Genomic DNA, 10,622 nt, shown 5'->3' on the forward strand with positions numbered 1-10,622 from the left:
GAAATGTGACTGAAAAGGGATGTTATACATAAGGTGGGGAAGTGACAATTTATAGGAATTATGCCTTGTGAGAGACTGGTATTGGAGCTGTTGTGTGTATCAGGAGCATCAGGAGAAAATCCTCCTGCTCAAATTACAGAAGATAGGAAGAAACCAGTGTCCATAGAAGCTCTCTGTTGCACAGAGCACTGTGCTTAAGGAAGCAGGTGTGGGTCTCGGACATACAAGCAGGCTGTGCATTCGGGAATAAAATACTGGAGCCAACACACTGTAAATGATAGCCAGAAGTGATGTGAGAAAGAAGACCTATTTAGTTGCGGTTAGAAAAGGAATATGATGCAAGCATAGGCCTATTTAAACAGCCAAGACTTCACATCTGAAAACTCTTTTTATTTAGGAAAACATCAAGTTGTAGTCTATGAAGTTCTAGATTCCCACGATTGGTTCCTCAGTAAATGTGACAAGGTTATAAAGGCGGCTGTGAAATTATTCTGTTATATAAAACACAGGAAACCTTACAGAATCAAATATAAAACATGTATTGCTTTTGTTTGGGTTTCTTTTTTTCCCTGTTTGGAAATTTGGTGAATAGAATGCCAATGCTTTTTATAGATACTGTCCCATAATCAGAATGCATTCAAACAAGAGAGCTCAGTAGGAGACTCTATGATTTGTGTCAGCTGCATATACTTATAAAGAATCCTTCAACTATCATGGAATGATGTAGGTTAAAATCAAACTAGCCAGCTATGTCTTGTATCACAGTTCACAGCTAAGGGATATGTTGTTACTGTATTCCTATATGTCAAGAATTCTCAGACTTGTCTAACAGTGGAATTTTCCCATTCAAAGCATTTGTGTAGCTGCAAAGTATAATATTGATAAAAGCTGAATGCTTTGATTGAAGCTGATGAGGGTGAGAGGTAGAATTTTGACCACTTTGCCTCCCCATAGGACTCTGCAGTGGTACCAAGTAACTCTGGGGGATTCTGGGGTTCTCTGGAATGTAACTACACAACCCCTAGCTCCCAAGATACTGCATTTGTGTATTACAGTTATTTTGTTGCATGTCATTTGGAAGCCTTTGGGAAATCATTGAATTTCTCCCCAACCCACTAATTTTAGAGAGAAATAATGGCACGTGGTAAAAATGCAAATCTAAATAAAAAGGAAAAATTATATAAAAATGAGGCTGCTACCCATATTATTTTCCTGTTGTATTTCCCAGAGATATTGTTTCTTACAAATCTTTCCAAAAATATTCCATGCACATGCCTGCGCACATAGGTGCCTATACACACCCCATGCCCCTTTTTTTATATGAATGAGAAAGTAAAAAGCATACTGACTTGTGCTTTGCTTTATGTACCTAAGAATAAATACTAGAGTTCTCTCTGTATTTGGTATATACTTACATTTATTAAACATTGCATAAAATTTCAATATTTGAATGTTAATATTTTACCAGTCATTAACAGACTGTCCGTTTTTAGACTAAAGTATTTATTACAGTGATTGAATGACCATCTTTACAGAAATATTTGCAAATGTGTGCAAACAGTTATGTAGGATGGAGTCCTAGAGGCGTATGCTGGAGAGTTATTGCAGAAATGCCCGCCAACGAGCCGTGGAGACCCAAATCCACGGTGACATGAGCGGGATGGTACCTTTACCTCCACCAGCACATGCCTGGTCATCAAATCTATTTTATCTCTGCCAGAGATCTGAAAACACTGCATCATTTTTTATTTTAAGTTGCATTCTCTAATAGCTAGTAGACTGAGAGTGTTTTCATATATTTCAAAGCCATTTCATTAATTTTTTCCTATAAACTGCCTGTTCATGTCAGTATCCCAATTTCTAATGAATTTGTAAGAACCTTTCTAATATTAAGGAAACTACCCCTTTTTATATGGTTTAGAAAAAAATCCAACATTTTCTTGTTTTTTAAATCATATTTATGAGTTTACATTTAACATATTCTTTTATAGTTTCTGGTTTTGATGTAAAAACTAATTCTGAGTTCTTGTTAATGTCAGACAATTTTTTATATGTTATCCAGTGGCACAGATAAAATGAACCATTGAGAGAATTTTCCTTTGTGTCTAGGAAAACAGTACATACCTTTAGTAGTAGTGTTTTTTTCCCTTTCAGCAATGAGAGATATATGGTCTTTTATTTTTCTTTCCTGATTCATGGCTGTTGCAAGTTTCACAGTTGAGTTTAATAGTCAAATTTGTGTTTGCTGTCATTTTTAGTATATTTTATCCTCCATTTTACAATACACTTCTCACTATGGATTAATAGTTTATCAGGCAACCTGAAAATAATGCTATTTTTGGGCACCTGGGTGGCTCAGATGGTTAAGTATCTGCCTTAGACTTAGGTCATGATCTCAGGGTCCTGGGATCGAGCCCCACATCGGGCTCCCTGCTCCATGGGAAGCCTGCTTCTCCTTCTCCCTCTGCCACTCCCCCTGCTCTCTCTCTCTCTGTATCTCAAATGAATAAATAAAATCTTTAAAAAATGCTTTTAATAAAAAAAAGAAAATGCTATTTTGTGTGTTTGTGTAGATTTAGATCTGTATGTAGGGGGGAGAGAGAGAGAGAGAGAGAATGTGTGTTGGTCAGTGGGGGGAGGAAGGGGGGCAGAGAATCTGTCCCAAACAGCCATGAAGTTATTAACTGAGACAGAAATTTTAGGAATTTTGTCTTTCTTGTATTTAGAAGAATGTGTGTCCTGGTTATCTATTTCTACATAATAAACTGCCACAAACTAACAGTATGTGATCGTTTGTGATTTGGGGGGTCGGTGGGTGGAAGTAGGCTGTTGTCTTTGTGGTCCTTTGTGTACATGGTGCTGCAGCTGTCACCCTCAAAGCTTCATGGACCCCTGTCCCTTGGATTGAGATGGTTGGACTGACGGGACCGGTCCTGTCTCTCCATGAGACCTCTTCCGGTGACTAACTTGACCTTCTCCCCAGCCTGATAATCTCAGAAAAGTTGGATTTCTTACATGGTGGCTTAGAATTCCAAAAATTCTAAAAGAGAAAACCTAGACCTCAGTTCTCAATGAAAGGACCATCAAAGGACTGGGAACCATCTTTAATCTCAGATGCAATGTAGTAAGTGGGTATTGCTTTGGATGTTACCTAAGACTGCACACACACACACACACACGCACACGCACACACACGCACGCACGCACACACACGCGCACACACACACGCACACGCACACGCACGCACACATTCTGTGCTACACTGCACTGAATAACTCTCTGTGTGCTCTAAAGGCGTTTCATACCCCTTACTCCATCTCCTCACAAAGGTACTGGGTGGCTATTATAATCCCCCATCTCTCTTTTTTTTTTTTTTTTACATATTTCTAAATAGAATAATTTGTCTTAGGTTAGATTGCTTAAGCATTAGTGATATAACTGGAATTTTAATCTAGTGATGTAAGAACTTTTTATCCTGGGAATTGCTGGGATGGTGTGATTATTTGAGGAGGGGATGGGCAGGGAATGTCCCTAAATGCTCATAGATTCACAGCATCATAGAAATGTTGAGTATGGTAGAAACTGATAGATTATTTTAACCCCATTTTTTCATGATAAAGAAATGGGTTTCCAGGAAAATTAGACCTGCAGTGCTACAAAGATTAGCGGTTGCAGTCGGACAGACATGACTCGCGGTCCTGGCTCTGTTCTTTCTTGCTGTGAGCCTGTGAACACAGGCAGCTTCCGTTTCTCTGTCTACTGCAGCATAAAAACCTGCCCCAAAGCTTAGAGGCTTCAAACAACAAAGGTTTATTATGCCTATGGACTGTGTGGGTTACCTGGGAGGTTTCTCTGCCAATCTCACTTAAATTTGCTCAGAAACTGCTTGTTTGCCTGAGCCTGAGCTCAGCTGAGACAGCTGAATTGTCTGGAATCTTTCTGCAATTGGTCTTCTGTTGCAAGCTTCCTCACTGCATGGAACCCTCAGGGTCCCCCAGAGCGCGAAGACAGAGCTGCATTCTTGTTGAAGTGAGGTCCTGAGGCTCCCCATGATGTTACTTCTCCCACCGTCTACTAATGAAACCCCAGATTTAAGGTGGGCAACGTAGGCTCCACTTTTTGATGGCAGGAGCTTCAAATAATATGTAGCCATATTGCATCTACAGCAGCCTCTAAATAAACCCTAAAGTGTCATAACAGAAAAATAATAGACATAAAATGTCTCACGCAGTACTTAGATTTTAAGTACATTTTCAACAAATAACTCTTGCTGTTTGGGGCATAGTAATTTTTTTTTTTTGAGGACTTCTTGACCAATTATTGACAAATTCAGTCTGTAATGAGGTTCTATGACACATAGTAGTATTCAGACAGTGGCTCTGGTTGGTTTTCTGTCAAGCAGATACGCCCCCACCTCACATAAATACATTTTCATTGATTTCCCCCTCACTTCTAGAATGTCATCTTCAAGAGATGAGCAACTTTGTATGCTTGCTTTCCTTCTGGAACCAGAAGGGACAAAGTAACAAGTATTCGATACGTGTTGTGTGAACGGATGCAGGAATGATTCCCACCTGTTGCAAAACCCATACCATGTTAACCAAAAGTGGCAGGTGCAATTGAGCATGGCTGACATGGGTTTTCTTGTAAGGCTGAATTAAAACTTGTTTAACCTCAGTAGCTTTCTGAATATTTGGTTTTCTTTTGTTGACATTTATATTTCAGAGAGACCTCCCCACACCCAAGGGAAAAAAAAAAGTACCTACTGAGCAACTCATGTTTCCTTTATGAGTATTTTAAGCATTCCTGAAAATAAGTCAAATGCATCATAACCTCCAATAGCTTTCTTTTTTTTAAGCATAGTGTCTGTTTTGTTTTGTTTTAGCTCTTGGCTCACTGTCAGAGAACTTGTATTATGTTCAAGAAACTCCACCAGTCCTAATAGGCCTTCTGAGGTTCCTCTGAAAAACTGTAATGACTGTCTTCTCTTTACGTACTTGTGTAAGGAGTCCGATTTGGAGTTATTGTTTAAGAGCATCTATGAATAATGATACATTATTATAAAGGGCTTTTTTTGTCTGTTGTGGTTAGTAAAGAAAGCAGGGAGGATTACTGTGTTTGAAATCCAAAGTGAAAACCTAAGAGGCTTCATAATCACCTAAGATTATTATTTTACAAAGTCATTCTCAGTGGAAAATACTAAAGTCCCTCTCTTTAGTTGGGACAAAATGACTTAACACAGAATATGAGAGTTCAAGACAAATATTGTATGAATACCCATTTAATCTCACTTTTATTAATTTAGCTGATACAAGTGAAGATAATTGATCTCAGTAAATATTAAACCTTTTAATGTTAATTAGGCCTTTTAATGAACAAATATTAAAACTTTCTCTTTATTTTTTTAAAGATTTTTTTTTTTTATTTGAGAGAGAGAGAGAGCACACGAGAGGGAAGAGGGTCAGAGGGAGAAGCAGACTCTCCGCTGAGCAGGGAGCCCGATGTGGGACTCGATCCCGGGACTCCAGAATCATGACCTGAGCCGAAGGCAGTCGCCCAACCAACTGAGCCACCCAGGCGCCCAAATATTAAACCTTTTTAAAGGAAAGAATATAATGTAAATATATGCTTTTTTCATGCATTTTTTTTTCCTGAAAGAGTCCGCAGGTTCTTTGAAAGTAAAAAGGTCTTTAAAGACTGCTTCTCGGGACACCTGGGTGGTTCAGTCGGTTAAGCGTCTGCCTTTGGCTCAGATCCCAGGGTCCTGGGATCAAGTCCCGCATCGGGCTCCCTGCTCTGCGGGGAGCCTGCTTCTCCCTCTGCCTTTGCCTCTCTCTCTCTCTCTCTCTCTCTCTCATGAATAAATAAATAAAAAAATCTAAAAAAAATAAAGACTGCTTCTCTACTATACTTATTATCCTAAAAACAGTCTTTTTCCCATTTATAAATGTATTTATCTCACGTGATTTGAAAATAGAACAATGAGGAAGGTCGAGCCAATAGAATCATGTGCATTCTTCAGGCAGAACTGATGAGGCTCAGAATTTCCATCACACATGCAAGTTGCACAGCTGGTTTGTGGCTGAACAAAAGACTAGAATCTGGGTGGTCTGCCTTCTCCATAGGCTCTCCTTCCAGAACCACAGCCTCTACAGGCTCAACACTCGTAATCTGAGACTTCATAAAATCTCCACAATAACCCTATAAGGTAGGGGCTATTAGCCTCATTTCTCAGATGGCAAGATTGAGGTTAAAAGGGGACACATAGCTTGCCCTAAGGTCCTAAAGCTGACCAGTGGCGGAGTGGGCAATTGAACCAAGTTTGTCTGCATCTGTGATAAATGAGCTTTCCATCATGCTCCTTAACCTTCCTTGGTAGGTTATGTGGACACACTTCCATTAGTGTTTTCAGAAGCTTACCAAAACCATTATTGCCCCAAGATTAAGGGCTTGCGCAGGTACGGAGTTGTGTATGTACTGTCTATTTATCACCCTTCCCCTTCCAATTAGCCATCTCCCTCTCTCTTTCCTGCTTTTGTGGTTTTGTTTTTAAAAATTCTTAACCTCTGTTATTTTTATTCTGAATGAAATTATCTCATTGAGTTTTCAAACCCCCAAAAGTAGAAAGCCTAGGACAGTGTGAGAATTCACCACTGGGATCGAGGACTTTAAAATGATTTGTGACTGTTCTTCAAACAGAGCAGAGGGAGTTAGGAATTATTTACTGTAAGGATGATGCTGATTTTCATCTTTTTAAAATCTTGCCAGAATAGAAGCTATATTCATTCTTCACAAGCCAAAATACCTTTGTCATATATATATACGGGTGCTAAGATTTTTTTTAAATCATCTTTCTGAGAGCTTATTTGGCCAAGAATTAGAAATAGAATACATTTGTGAATAAGTGGCTATCGGTTCCAGTTACTCAGTTTGGATTCACTAAAGAGAATGAGATAGAGTGCCCCATAGTTCTGTTCTGGGGGCCATGGATTGAATTATTATAGGGATCAAAATAACTGTTCTCCTTTCAGACAGGGCATGTAGTTCTTAGATCCTTCTCCATCCACACTCCCTGTTCTATTAAGTGGTTAAATATATATCATTTTAATTATACTGGGGTTAATAATTCTAGTGTCAACACATTAATTCTCTGACATTGAATTAGAAATAAGATGAAATTTGTTAAGAGCTTTTAGTCTAAGAATGTATCTGAAGGTTGGTTAGGGCTCAAGGTCATGGACCTTAAGGGGAATGACGAAGGCACCTCATGACCCAAAAACTCATGTTTAATTTAAATCATTACATAGTTATCAAATATGGACCTTTAAATAGTTTAATTCAAAATACTTATATTAAAAAATAAGGTCATTTTGGTTTAGGAAAATGCGATGATAGAGAAAAAAAATGCTTATAAGCTGTGAAATATAGCTTAGAATCTTTCTTGAGTCACTATATTTTACCTACGATATTAGCCTACCCATTCACTTTCTGTAAATGTACAGAATTTTTCTTCTATCTTGTAATTCTTTGACTCACTTGAGCTTTATCATAAGAGCATGTGTTACAAATTTCCTACATTAAAGGTGATTTTTTTTTTTTTTTTAAGAATTTGTTTGACAGAGAGAGATACAGCGAGAGAGGGAACACAAGCAGGGGGAGTGGGAGAGGGAGAAGCAGGCTTCCCGCTGAGCAGGGAGCCCGATGCGGGGCTCAGTCCCAGGACCCTGGGATCATGACCTGAGCTGAAGGCAGATGCTTAATGACTGAGCCACCCAGGCGCCCCTAAAGGAGATTTTCACTTAGGTTTTCAGGTAGTTGTTAAGTCTGTGAACATGTATCCTTTATAGATGTCTGTGAACCACAGTGCGTATACTTTGAGCGCTCTGAAGAAGAGATTCCCAAATCTAATCTGTTTCAAATCCTAATTCCATTTACCTTTCAACAAAATATCACAAAACTATTTGTACCCTTGGAGTTTGGAATAATCAGTCTAGGGAAAACCAGCTCCCAGAGCATCTTCCGGCAGGAATGTGCTGCTCCTTATCGTGGGGGACCATTCATCTCTTTAGAAAACCACAAAGATCTTTTTTTTTTTTTTTTTGTCAAGTCATGACAGAGGTTTAGACATGTAGCAGCTGAGTGAGAGTCCTGGGAGATCTTGCTTTTTGGTGCAGTAAACCTTACACGTACCGACATCTTGCTAATGTGATGTAGTTCCAGTAACGGTAGCGTTTTCCCTGCCGATACCTACTTGACTGTTTAATCTTTTTAATGAATGCTTGATAAGTTCCCGGGTGATGATGAGGAAACTGAACCCAGTCTATTCATTTGGATTTGAAAGATTAGAGGTCTTGGCTGTCTTTGCCCCCAAGGGAGCTCTCTTTATGTTAAAAGAAAGAACACTTTTTGGAGTCCCAGGAGATACACATGGGAAGATTATTAGTTGGTACTTTTGTGGCTCTTTCTTTTAAGTTGCTCACGATGCTTCCTATTTGAAATCAACCTCTTGCTTCTGTATCTGAAGCTGCTAGTATGAGTTTTCTTTGAGAGTGTGCTGTGGTTCTTAGCTGAAGCTTGTGTAGAATTCTTCTAGCACTTAGCAGTATCTTCTTTCCCTGAGTGATCTTGTGGGAGCATCTGCTCTTTGTAGTACGTATATGCTAATTGAAATGAATAATTATTTTGCTGTAGATGCTGCCTCTGCCATAGCTCTGATGATGTTTGGCGCTCTGTATCCAGTGAGTGTGTCCAGTGGCTGAGTGTCCCACCAGACACCACCCCAAGTTCCTGGTCAGTTGGACAAAGTTATCAGAGAGGGATCTACCATGGATGGAGTTTTAGAAGTTCAAAATGAGCATTTTTGGGTCCTAAGTTTTGGCTCATTGGCTGGATCAGAGCATAAAATAATTGGATGAGATGCAAACAAACACAAGGTTCTTGCTCAGATGACCAATAGGCTATACACTCTAATGTCTAATTTGTTCAAATTCTCAGGGATGATTGAATTAGACCTGTTGCAGCCAACGTCCTACACTTTTCAGATCGTCACTTAATTCCAGTGCCTCCTTTAAAGGATGCTAATGATTCAAACTTTGTCACGTTGACTCCAGCTAGACCTAGTAGTCCACTTCCAGAATGTTAATTTAATACCCCTGGGAAAAACATGAGCCCTGTTATTCTGCTAAACACCCAAGACTTTATGGTTTGGGTCTTAATCATGGACACACATCTTATAGTATCATGCATAATCAAGAACTTGGAGTAGCAGGATTCAGGACTGGTTTTAAATTTTGCTGAGTAGATCTGGAACTAACAATAGAATTGGACAACCAAGACCATGATATCCTATAATTTAATTTATTTTTATGAGAAATATAGACTCCTTGACTTTCAATTTATTTAGTAATCCAACTGTGCATTGACTGTTCAATCATTTACTCAAAATGTTAGAGAATAGTAGGTTCACATTACACAAAACCGATGAAACTATATTTTTGTGAAATGTATTCAGGGCTCTGAGAACTTTCTAAATGTTATAGGGTTTAAATAGGCTTCCCTTAGAAAGAGTGTTTCTTTAAATTTGAATTTTGCTGTTTTTGGTTTTGTAGTTGACTGCAGTGCAAAAGATGTTTTCTAGATAAGAGAACCACTTGATGGAGCACGTCTATTACATTATCAAAATATAATTTCTTCAGTGAAATTTATAAACATGCTTCTTGAATAATAGACATTTTAGGAAAGGGAAAAATGTCCATTCTAAAAGCAAAAGTCTCTCTTATATCTTTTCCAAACTTTATTGCTACATTTTTCTTTGAGGTCCTCCAGATTTATGTCCTGCAAAAGAAAAGCAAAAAAATTTACCTGAAAGTTTAGAATATATTCTATTATCTAGCATAATTTAAAACTTTTAATGAGTTTTTTGTAGTTTTTCTCATTAAAATATTTCAATACATGTATGAATAATCTCTGGTTCTTAAAGTATTTTATTTTGGTTAAATGAATACCAAATTCTTTGGTAATGTGCAATGAAAGAATTCCAGTTTTCTGTCTTCTATTTAATCAAATACATAATTTTAAAAAATAATAAAAAACATAAATATTGGTATAATGATGGAATTATCTTTTTTGTCACCTTTTCATTGATTGACTTCTGAATCTTTATATGAACAAAATATCAAGTATATATGGAATTCCATGCATAATACAGGATTTGATATCTTTTTTAAATTTTTTATTGTTATGTTAATCACCATATATTACATAATTTGTTTTGGTGTAGTGTTCCATGATTCATTGTTTGTTCCTAACACCCAGTGCTCCATGCAGAACGTGCCCTCTTTAATACCCAACACCAGGCTAACCCATCCCCCTACCCTCCTCCCCTCTAGAACCCTCAGTTTGTTTTTCAGGGTCCATCATCTCTCCTGGTTCGTCTCCCCCTCTGACTTACTACCCTTCATTCTTCCTCTCCTGCTACCTTCTTCTTTTTCTTTTCTCTTAAAATATGTTGCGTTATTTGTTTCAGAAGTACAGATCTATGATTCAACAGTCTTGCACAATTCACAGCGCTCACCGTAGCACATACCCTCCGCAGTGTCTATCACCCAGCCACCCCATCCCTC

At 38.3% G+C, this 10,622-nt stretch overlaps 1 protein-coding gene and 1 pseudogene across 1 annotated transcript in view; both read left to right on the plus strand.

The window, feature by feature from the left end:
- PCDH15 (protocadherin related 15) overlaps nucleotides 1-10,622 on the plus strand; it is a 1,645,434-nt gene that overhangs the window by 230,382 nt on the left and 1,404,430 nt on the right. The window lies entirely within an intron of this gene.
- On the plus strand, nucleotides 8,056-9,341 carry LOC112808011 (zinc transporter 6 pseudogene; annotated as a pseudogene).

The sequence above is a fragment of the Callorhinus ursinus genome, unplaced genomic scaffold, assembly GCF_003265705.2.
Source record: "Callorhinus ursinus isolate GAN/ISIS: 27379988/994484 unplaced genomic scaffold, GSC_fseal_2.0 scaffold32, whole genome shotgun sequence".
In the NCBI taxonomy this organism is placed as follows: Eukaryota; Metazoa; Chordata; class Mammalia; order Carnivora; family Otariidae; genus Callorhinus; species Callorhinus ursinus.